Raw genomic sequence first — 8,545 nt, 5'->3', positions numbered from 1 at the left:
TCATATATATCTAGAGAAAGAAAGTATCTTACTTCAGGATGCTATTCATTACAAAACACACACACACATATATATACCTATTTTATACACACACACACACACACATATATATATATATATATATGAAACTTTTCTCAAATCTTGTACACACCTTTTTCCCTCTATTTCAATAAAATATTTTTAGTCCCTTGCTTTTGATTAGTATATGAGCAGCAATTATTGCATTGTTTTCTCTGTTTTTTTTTTATTTTTTCTTCAAGGAGCTCTATTTGTATATTACAATTACAGTTGGCAAACTAAATCTGAGTTGTGGCATAATTTTGTTTAATATCATACTTACTATGGGTGAAAACTTATACTATGCTGATGTGGTTTTCATCCTTAACTAATTATTATGATATAGTTATAAGGTTGAGAGAATTGTGTGTTATCAAATGTTATTGGTTTCATGGTAAGAAAAAATTAATATGGAATTTCCCAGTTACATTACAACTCTTTTATTAAACTTCTAGAGCTGAACAATTATTTTTATTATATGGATGAATTAAACTATAATTCTTTTATGTCATGCTGTCTGCTACTTCAGTGTGCAAATTTAAAGTAAATTTACAATTGAAATAATAAATAAGAAAGTACTCCGTGCATAAACACACAATGTTCTGTCTTTTGTAAACTCAAGGACGTAATTTATCTGCTAAGTACCAGGATTGATGCTTTCTTACTGTTATCCTTTCTGTGTTCATAAATTGGAACTCAGCAAGCACCTCCAAATGTTCAGTCCTGACCCTACAATTAGCTTTCCACTGACTCTCTTTCCTGATTATCAGCACAAACCCTTACTTTGAGCTATCCCATAATTAGCCAGACAATAAGGTTTCATGTGCTAAAATATCCTGACTGGTTGAACATTTGCTAACCGCTCATCTGTCATGCTGCCTGGATGGATCGCCTGCCCTTGTTTAGTTAAGAGGATTGTCAGTCCTACTTCTCATTAAGCTGACATTAATGTAGCCTCCAAAATTTGAGTGCAGCAATTAAAAGTTTTGAGCTCTACTTAAATGGCATCGAGCTAAATCCTACATGCAGGAATTTGTACTGATCTTTAAAATAAAATTTTAAAGGAAAAATTGAGAAAAAATGATAGTAGCACAGAGAAAAATCAAATGTTTATGATTATTTTGTCATAAAAAATGACAACTGAAAATAAACTTTCCAGACATGTCAAACAGTTTAATATCAATTTATCATTCTCCTATATCTTTCAAATTTTTCATTTTAATTCAGTAATTGTGTCTATCCCTCTTTGTTTTTACTCTCTTTAAGTGAATGTAAGAATGATTCTCTATTTATTGTCTTAGAAAATTTTACAGTCAAACTATGTACATTGTAGAATTACTAAATCTACCTAAGAATCAGTTGAACTCTGTTTCCTGATATCATATAATACTATTTACATTTGCATGTGTATTTTTTCATATATACAAAATAGTATGTTTCTATGAAATAAATGAAAGGTAAATAGTGCTCTATTAAATTTCCTTGCTTTTGGATATTCTTGGCCTGTACATGCCACTTTTCTTTTATGAGTTCTTCTTATAACATATTCCCATTGACCAAATGTCTGACAATCAATTTAAGGGATAAAATGTTTATTCTGCTCATAGTCTTGAGGTCAGAGAGAACAGTACAGTGGCAAAGGCAGAGAGAGCACCAGGAGCATCCTGTAGCAGTGTTCCTGGGAAGAGGATGGACTAGGAAGCAGATAGGGAAATACCAGTACTTTGTGTGCTATATCCATACGTGTAAGGCAAATTTCATCTATTTTTAAAAATGTTCAGTGTGGGGCTGCAGGCTGTGAAAGGTACCCTGTTCCTGGTCAAGATAGGATTCCTGGTCGAATCTCTGGAAGACCCTAAGGAATGGCAGGCACATTTCCAGTCTTACAGATCAGGTAGCTATAGTCCCCCACAGCTTCCTTGTAGAGAGGTTTAAGACAGACCAGTCACATAGGGCAACACCCCAATCCCCTCCTCCACAGGTGAGGATGTAACTATCGGTCATGTAGGCTCAAGACAGATCAGTCACCTAGAAGCACGACCACACCCTAAATATGCAGATGATGTATTTCCAAGCCCTCACACCAAACCAACAGGAAGTACCTGCTGTCAGACACTGACCCATCTCACAAGACTATTTTTAAGAATCCTATTCAGAAGGATTAAAGGTGTACAAGAATCACACCATCGTCCAAGAGCTTCTGTCATAAGAACTGTGACACCAGTGCTTGGGAAAGAGATCTGCTCTCCCAAAATCACTGCCAGAAGCTCCCCTGCACACCTCAAGCGCTAGTCAGAAACAGAGACAGAGCTGCACCAGTAGCTGAAGCAGCAAAAGCCATTCCCCCACCCTGCACAAGTTCTCTCCCCTTCTCCTGACCAGAGATCTCCTTGGAAAGCCTCCAGCACAGAGGCCCACAGTTAAGTCTTTTTTTAATTTTCACAAGTTTAAAAATTGTATGTAATTCCTACTGTCATTACTTACTTTAGTTTGTTTATTGTAAGGAATAATTTGTATATGTAAAATTTAAAATCTTTATTTTTAATATATCTATAGTGTATTGTCATTTAAATAACCTTATAATTCTTACATAATGTCAGAAAATGTTTGTACATAAGTAGAAAGCTAATGATTAATTGAGGAAAGAAATAATGGCGTATAGCTTCCTATCAAAGATGGTAAAACTTTAACATCAATCACTCAGAGCCAGGAAGTAATACACAGATTTTTCAAGCTACTGTATGAAACAGAATCTTGATATATTTTAATTGAACGGGTTGTCTCATGGATGTTTTACCTATTTATTTTGTTAGTAGAGTCCCTTCAAGTATGTATTGAAGTTTTCACTTGGGGATCACAGAGTCTGGATTTGATATTCATTTGAAAGACTTTTCCTTTTTCTTTCAATTATTTGTGATAGCTTTGATGATGTAGAAATATAGTGATCTTATTAAACTGTAGTGTTAGCTCTCACCTTTAAGAGCATAAAAGTACTTTGCACAGTGACCTCTTTGACTCTTGAGAGATTCTATTGAGAAATCTGTTATACTGATGGGCCTAACTTTTTATTTGCCTCAGTGCTTCTCTGAAAAGTTTAAGGTGTTCTGTTCTTTTCTTTGTTCTCTGAATATTCTAATTAAGCTAACTAGTGTTTAAGACCCCATACTCTGCCTTTTAGTTGAACTATTCTGGTTTTGAAGCTTTCCACTTAGTTCTTTGTTGTCGTAAATAAATAAAAATAAAGTAAAAGTAAAAATGTATAAACGAAAACCGGGGGTGGAATGTTTTCCCTCAGGGTGTTTTTCCCTGCTAGGGTTCCACACCTCGCTTCCCCAGATATCTTCTGGATATCTTGGCAGAAACACAACCCAGCCACACACTTTCTTATACTGAGACTCTTACACAAAAGAACATACAACTGGTGTTTTTACCCTGCTAGGGTTCCACACCTCAGTGCCCCAGATATCTGCTGGATATCTTGGCATAAACTCAGCCCAGCCACACTTACTTAAATTGAGACTCTTTCTTAAAAAAAAAAACACACTCATTTAGCATTAAAGCAATCCAGCGTCTAGATTTGGCAGATCCACATTACACTGTCCTAATCCCAGTTCCCAAATTACTCATCCCTGCACCTTTTATTTACCAAGTCTCCAGCTTCTTCTCCCCCCTGGTACCTCTAACTCCTCTCAGTTCCCCATCGTCTCTCCCACTCCCTCTTCTTCCTCCTGGCTTCCTTCTCTAACCCCTCCTCCCTCAACTGTCAATCCTCACCCCCCCCTCCTCAGGTTCCACTCGCTCAACTGTCTCCAACTGTCAACTGTCAACCTAACCTCTGAATCTAATCCCCCTCTCACTCCCAACTCCTACCTCTGCCCAAATCTCACGCTCTTGCCTTTATTTAACAAATTCAGAGAAAACCCCAAGGCAAACCACAACATTTCCCCCTTTTTGTCCAGTTAAAAAACTTTTTCCTATACATAGGTGAACTAAGCATCATTATTACCATTCTGCAATTTATAAAACCAACAATATGCTGATCACCCAGTCCACCAACTCTGTTCACCAACCATGTTATCCACACCACATCTTGGCAAGGCAAACCACAACATTTTCCCCTTTTTGTCCAGTTAAAAACTTCTTTTTTCCTATACATAGGTGAACTAAGCATCATTATTACCATTCTGCAATTTATAAAACCAACAATACGCTGATCACCCAGTCCATCAATTTTGTTCATTAACCATGTCATCTATACTAAAACTATACTTGACTATATCCTGGTTCTAGATCCTATGCCACCCTAAAACTACTCTAACAGATTTATCATCTTTTCTCAATACTAAACCATTCGGGTTGTCTATGAGACTACTAGTCTCCAACCACATCAGAAATCCAAGAATGATTAATATTACCTGAAAACCTAGGGAAGCACAAAACATGGCTTCCAAGCTTAGCCAATTTATAAAGACTGCTGATCACCTGGACAGTCCCCTTATTCCTTAATATGCTGGAGCATCAGTCTTCAGCCTTCTGGCCCAGGATCATCTGACAGACCTTATCAATGCAGATTTTGAAGGGCTGATCACCCTGCCTCGCAGAGATTATCAATCTAACTATTCTGCATAATTTGTCCCTTTCTGGACAGTGTCTTGTCTGTAGATGAATTGAAGCAATTTGCTCAGTGGCTGCGTTACCACGATTTGAGCAACTCCATTGATGCTCAAGTTCTTCTTCGAGTCTAAGGGGCCCTGTCAGGGCAGACAAGTCTCTAGTAAAATGATCTAGATGAAGAAATGTCCATAAACAGGTTATTCTTTGGACTTCTGATGCCCTTGAAGATTTCCTATCTACATAGGCGTTTCTGAACTGTTAAGCATAGAGTACCGTTGGCCCTCTCTAATCAAGTATTTACAAAACCCATCTAAACTGACTTAGAACCATAACCTTGCCATCTGACCCTTAGCTGGTACTGGTTAATCAACTAAAAATAATGTATAACAGCAGTTATAGGACCGGTCTAAGACTTGTATTCTTAGATGCATAGTGGAGGCACAATGCCCATGTTAAAGTAGCAATATTAATCTCAATTAAATCAACAAGAAAGTATACCATTGAAAACCTCGTGATTTGTGTAAAATGCATTCTATACCAATGAAAAAGATTACAGCTTCAACTTTGTATCAATTACAAACATTTCTATCAATGTAAAATATAGCTGTAAAATTTTGTTTAAGAGTAAGTTTGCCAATCTATCTGTTTGTCTATTTTCTAATTTCTATGTATTACTATATCTAAGAAGGATACAAAAAAAGGAAAGGAAAAGTAGCAATCCCTGAGTTTACATTCTCTAGTTTCCCCTGCCCAAAGCTACATTTGTATTGTATCCCTTAAAAGAAAACTTATCCACAGTTCTTAAAATAAACAGAACCATCCACCCCAACATAAGGAAATGGGACGACGATCTTCCTTGTCTGCTTCCAGCTGGATTGGGGCGAAGAATTCCCTTCTGGGGCCCAAGGGGTATTAGGAACAGTTGGCTTTGTCGAATTAGATCTAGCCGGGATTTGCCTGCCAGTCATTCTGTGCTGAGAAAGTTCATCGCTATTAGCTGACATCTTGACTATGACAGTCTGAAGGGCTGGATAAGTAAGATGTCCATTCTGGGAAAGTTCTGAAAGCAGGCCTTTAAATCAAGCATCTTCAGTGTAATTAAGGGAGAATCAAACAAAGTTGGACTGGAAAGTCCGGAATCTCAGCATCCCAGAGTGTGTATCATTTCAGAGCTATCTATCTTTTCCTTCATCCTGAAGCACACAAAACTTTACAAGCATTATGTAGTTCTATAAGCATTTTCAAATGGGATAAGCAGGGTGCACAGTTTAGTAAATAAAGATCAAAAAAAAAAATGACTACCTTTTTTCAGGTTAGGTTAATCATATAATCAAACCGTAACATAATTTTGTAATACATATGTATTACAAGTTATGAGGAATTTGCACTCAAAATATCACTGGCTGTTTATAGACATTTCAGTCTCAGCCAGTTCATACACGGAGACCTAAACAACCTCATATATACATCACCTATTTGTTGATCGTCTTAGTCTCCTTTTTCTTCTGTGTTGCCAAGGACTTCAGGAGGTCTCCCCCTGTCATTTCTGATTTTTATCAGCTTGGAAGGAACCCACAGCTTTTCTTCTCCTGTAGAAACATAGGCATAACCCCTTCCCCAGCGTAACACATTTCCCATTTTCCATTCTGACGTCAGAATATCCTTAATATAAACAGGCTGGTTTAGTTCAGTAGTCTTTTCCACAATCCAATGTCTTTCAGCAGCTGTGCTGTTTTGTTCATCAGCATTTAAAAAATTTAAGGTTAATAAAGCACTATGTATCCTATCTCTGGGAGTTTTTGTTGACCCCTTTTGCCTGTTAAGCATCTCCTTTAGACTTCGATTAGATCTCTCCACAATCGCTTGTCCTGTAGGATTGTGTGGTATACCTGTAACATGTTTTATATTATAATAGTCAAAGAAGCGCTTAATCTTGTTAGAGATATATGCTGGACCATTGTCCGTTTTAATTTGTATAGGTATTCCCATTATAGCCATAACTTCTAACAAATGTGTAATTACAGAATCGGCCTTTTCTGACGTTAAGGCAGTTGCCCATTGAAATCCTGAATATGTATCTATAGTATGATGTATGTATTTCAGCTTACCAAACTCTGTAAAATGGAGAACATCCATTTGCCAAATTTCATTTCTTTGGGTACCCTTAGGGTTAGTTCCTGTAGGCAATGGAGTTTGATTATATAACTAGCAAGTAGGACATTTGCCTCACAATCTCTTTGGCTTGTTGCCAAGTGATAGAAAAATTCTTTCTTTAAGCCTTTGCTGTTAACATGGTGTTTTTTATGAAATTCTGAAGCATCTAGTACACTTCCTATCAGTAGCTGGTCAATTTCATTATTACCTTGTGTCAGAGGGCCTGGCAGACCTGTATGGGATCTTATGTGTGTTATATATAGTGGGTAAACTCCTATTTCTGATTTTTGTTGTAGCTGAATAAATAGTGATGTCAATTCGAATCATCCTGAATAAGTTCAGCAGTCTCTATGCAAAACAACCCTTTCTGCATATTGAGAGTCAGTTACTATATTAAGAGGCTCTCTAAAAAATCTGACAACACCATGAGTATTGCATACAGTTCAGATTTTTGAACTGACTTATAGGGACTCTCAGTCACCTTGTTTACATTTTTTCGATTTATATCCTGCCTTCCCTGACTTACTGGCATCAGTGTAAAATGTAGGGGCTCCAGATATTGGAGTTCCCTTTACTATCTGAGGAGGATCCAGTTAGTTCGCTTTTATGAACTGAAGTCTTTTTTTGCTTTTAGGGTATTTGTTGTTAATGTCTCCTAAGAAGTTACTGCATGCTCTTTGCCAATGTTCATTTTGTAAACCCAAAGAGTTAATTTCTGCATTAGTAAAAGGTACCACAATTTCAGCCGGATCCATTCAACTAATTGTCAAGTCTCAATTTTCCTTTAAGTATCAATTCAGAGACCTTCAATGTAGGTTTTCAGTTTCTTACTCTGTTTATGTGCTAAAATATCCATTCTAAGATATAATCTTCCCTTTTGCATGAGAATTCCTGTAGGGAATGAGTAGAGGGCAAGATGACTAATATGTAGGCCATCTTTGGATCAATGATCCAGATGTGCGCCCTGCAGTTTCCTTTCTACCAAAGCTAGCTCTTTCTCAGCCTCAGCTGATAGTTTCCTTGGGCTATTTAATTTTTATCGCCTTGTAGTGTTTGAAATAAATTGCTCAACTCTTGAGTGGTCAAGCCAATCACAGGCCTCAACCAGTTAATGTCTCCAAGTAGTTTCTGAAAATCATTAAGTGTCCTTAATTTGCTTCTTTTGATTTGCACCTTTTGTGGCCTAATTCTTTGTAACTTATTTTATACCCTAGATAATTAATAGAATCCCCTCTTTGTATTTTCTCAGGGCGATTCAGTAATCCCAGCATGGTAATGTTTTTTTACTTCATCAAACATTCTTTCCAGGATATTTATATCTGAATCAGACAATAAAATGTCATCCATGTAATGATAAATAATAGATTGGGGAAATTTTTTTGAATTATATCTAATGGCTGCTGTACAAAATATTGACACAAGGTTGGGCTATTTAACATTCCTTGTGGAAGGACTTTCCATTGATATCTTTTTTATGGGGCGACCTCTATTAGGGGTAGGCACCGAAAAGGCAAACCTTTCCTTATCGCCTTCATGTAGAGGAATAGTGAAAAAGCAATCTTTTAAGTCAATCACTATAATAGGCCACTCCCTAGGCAACAAAGAAGGCAGGGGGATCCCAGGCTGCATGGAACCCATCGGCTGAATAATCTTATTAATTGCTCTGAGATCTGTCAATACCCTCCATTTGCCAGACTGTTTTTTAATGACAAATACTGNA

This window comes from Rattus rattus, chromosome 11, assembly GCF_011064425.1.
Source record: "Rattus rattus isolate New Zealand chromosome 11, Rrattus_CSIRO_v1, whole genome shotgun sequence".
NCBI classification, from domain to species: Eukaryota; Metazoa; Chordata; class Mammalia; order Rodentia; family Muridae; genus Rattus; species Rattus rattus.
Note: the sequence above shows the minus strand (reverse complement) of the source record.